The sequence below is a fragment of the Bos mutus genome, chromosome 8 (genome assembly GCF_027580195.1).
Source record: "Bos mutus isolate GX-2022 chromosome 8, NWIPB_WYAK_1.1, whole genome shotgun sequence".
In the NCBI taxonomy this organism is placed as follows: domain Eukaryota; kingdom Metazoa; phylum Chordata; class Mammalia; order Artiodactyla; family Bovidae; genus Bos; species Bos mutus.
In genome coordinates this window covers 23,880,210-23,883,681 of record NC_091624.1, presented here as the reverse complement: position 1 = coordinate 23,883,681, position 3,472 = coordinate 23,880,210, and the positions used below count along the sequence as shown (strand labels likewise).

Sequence of the window (3,472 nt, the reverse complement as noted above, 5' to 3'; positions counted from 1 at the left end):
GACTGGCAGAACCACTTAGTATGAATTTCTATAAAATAAGCCATCCGTCTTGGCAGTCTCTCACCATGCATCCTGACAACCATAAGAACCTTCACCCAATGCATCAATTCACTTAGACTTGTAGAAATATACTTTACAGCCAGTTCCTCCTGGCAAGACCACTAAGACACAAAACTGCCAAAATCAGAGGCTTAAGGGAGAACACTTTTTTTTCCTGGTTGGGTATCGGATCATAGTACTTGATCTACAAACCTCCGGTCTAAAGTTATGTATGCACGTCATCTGCATGGTCCATCTGCTGTATAAGACATGTTGGGAGAAATGGCAGCCCTCATCCATTGTTTTCCCAGCAGTAACGAGTTTCCATTATTTCTTGGAATCAATTGGTTATTCAAAATTTATAAAACATTCACACCATAAATTCACTTCCCAGACCACAATTCTCCCTGTACAAATACAGTGTATTTTGACTAGATTAACATTCAGTATTTACATTATTTTGAACATGCGAATATTACTGAGAACTGAGCCATGTATTACATGGCAATTATTTTTCCTTTTCTGCACCAATTTCTTACATTCCTTGGAGTTGAAAGGTTGCCTTTTTAATTTGTTTCAGATTCTTTGTACTTATCATGAGTAGTATCCCAAGTTCCATCAGGAGTCTGAACTGCCTCTCTCTGTGTCCAGTTTTGCATTCCTGAAACATGCTTTCCTGTCACCCTCTGCCTGCTCTTGCAAGGCCATCTTGGAAGTCCCCTCATTATCACCCCTGAATTTCCCTTCCCCTCTGTCTGGGATTGGGTCCCATTTCTTGCATCCTATGGCTTCCTCTTTTAAATATTTGCCCTGATGGGTAAGGGGAAGTACATCTCATAGTAGCTGCCTGAGGAAAAATGCAGAATTTTTTTTGAGATTTTTTTTTTTTTATGCATAGTGAAAACTTTTATATTTGGAATTAGCCAGCTAGACTCAGTTTAGATGATCCCAGTTTTGTTGGTAATGTCCGAAGCATCATAGTCAGGAGCCAGTCGTACATATACCTTCTTCTCTCCATCAGGCCTGATCAGAGTATTGACCTGACATGTCAATGGGATAGAGGTTCTTCACAGCCTGTTTAATTTGGTGCTTGTTGGCCTTGACATCCACAATGAATACCAGTGTGTTATTATCTTCTGTTTTCTTCATGGCTGACTCGGTGGTGAGGGGGAGTTTGATGATGGCATAGTGGTCAAGTCTGTTTCTCCTAGGGGTGCTCTTCCGAGGATATTTGGGCTGCCTCCTGAGCCACAGTGTTTAGGGCCGCCAGGAAGTGGGTGACGTCCAGATTTTTTGTGTGTATGTGGGTGTGGGCGCCTTTCAACACTACTTTCTTGGCCTTCAAAGCCTTTGCTTTGGCTTTGGCTTTAGGAGGGGCAGGGGCTTCCTTCTTTGCCTTCAGTGCCATCTTCATGAAAAGGCTTTTTTGAGACTTGGAATATCTAAAACTGTCTTTGTTCTACCTTCACCTTTGTTGATTATTTGGCTGGGTATAAAACTCTAATCAGAAATAATTACCCCCTCATTATTTTGAGGGCATGGCTCTAGGGACGTCTGCTTTCCAGTGTTTCTGATCCTGATTCTTTATATGTGACCTGCTTTTCTTTTTCTGTCTCTCTCTGTGTGTCTCCCACTGAGGCTTTTCAACATAGAAAGATCTCATTGTGCCCCAATCTTGGTCAATCTCAGTATTCATGTGCTTCAGTTCAAGGAAATTTTGCTATTATTTTATTATTTCCTCTTCTCATTTTCCATCCCTTCCTTATCTCCTTTCCTTTCTCCCTCCCCTCCCACCTCTATCTTTATTTTTTCTTCCTGCAATTCCTACAATTTGCTTGATGAATTTTCTGATATGGTGTTCTAATTTCATCTTTTCTTCTTTCCATCTTTTTGTAATTTTGTTCAGCTTTCTAGATATCCTCAAAAATTTCTGTTGGGTTTTAATTATCAGAAAGGAAGAGCAGGGGCCCTTTGTGGTGGATTTACTGTGGCAACATTTGCCAGCCCAGCCTCTCCCTGGCGGTGCTTACTCTTGTCTGCATGGGGTGTGTCAGGACAGATGCCTCCATCCCACTTTCTCCAAAGCAAAAACAACTTATCTTCAGCAGGGTGGGCAGGAAGCTACAGCCTGGATGTGGATGGTTGGGGAAAGACTTTGGAAACTACCTCTAAACAGACTTTCAAGTAAGCCTGCTTACTTCAGCTCTTACTCTTTACATGCTAGTCCCCAGGTACCTGGTGTTGCTAACTCCTAAGACTGTAGGTCAGTCAACAGCCTGGTTGACCAGAGCTGCCAAAGCCAAGGCCTGGCTCTAGCTTGTGACTGTGAACCATTATTTAAGCTCTCTGTGCCTCAGTTTCTCCATCTATAAAACAAAGACAGTGCGGTGTATATGTAATTTGGGAATTTGCAAAAATGAAAGACCATTTAGAGTACTTAGAAAAGTATTTGGCACATCTTTTTCACTATTATTATTTTGGAGGTTCTTGGTTTAAATTTCTGGTTTCTTTGACAAGGAAGTTCTCGAGATTTCCAATGTGCAGCCAGCATTGGGAACTCTGTTGCAGAGGAATTTCACATTGTGAAGTTCACCAAGAGTTCTACTGAACTCCTTGAAGATGCTGTGTAAGGAATTTGCCAAGATTTTGTCTTATCGGGCTTCTCAAGGTTGACCACCTTGATGTCCTGAGATGTTGGCAGGTGGAACCATTTCAGTCTGTTGGGTACTGTGTGGCTGGAACATATCCAGGGGGTGTGCTTTCAGTTTGGGATCACTGACCTGATTTGCACATTTACTGTGTGGTCAATGGACATTGTTCATGTGGGAAGTAATTGGGTAGCATAACTGGGAACCATCAACATCTACTAAATCCAGGAATGCCAGGTGATGCCAGCCTTCTTCATGGTGACATATCCACCAGGGAATCCTTGTCTGAGAACCATGACAACACAGAGGGGCTGCTGGTGGCTGCAGTGGGAAAACATACAGAATTTTTATTCTCAGTCTTACTAAGTGCATCAAAGACAGTGAAGTCCTTTCTAGTGTACCAGTGTCAGCATATTGATGCCCCAGCATTGTTGCTTCTGACTCCACACATGAAGAATAAATAATATGTATAATTAATATACATAAATATTATGTTGACAAAGATTGTATAAGTAGGTCAGTATATATGCATGCATGCTTAGTCACTCAGTTGTGTCCAACTCTTTGTGAACCCCATGGACTGCAGCTGGCTAAAATTCTGCCCATGGAATTTTCCAGGCAAGAATATTGAAATGGGTTTTCATTTCCTTCTCCAGGGGATCTTCCTGATCCAGGAATTGAACCTGTGTCTTCTATATTGGCAGGTGGATTCTTTATCACTGAGCTACCTGGGAAGCTCCTATGTTGGTATGTATTTTTTCTTTCTAAGTCACTTCAGTCATGTC

The 3,472-nt window shown here is 41.8% G+C and overlaps 1 pseudogene; it reads right to left on the bottom strand.

The window, feature by feature from the left end:
• Positions 1-977: 977 nt before the first annotated feature.
• On the bottom strand, positions 978-1,453 carry LOC106701633 (large ribosomal subunit protein uL23 pseudogene; annotated as a pseudogene).
• Between the last annotated feature and the right edge of the window lie 2,019 nt (positions 1,454-3,472).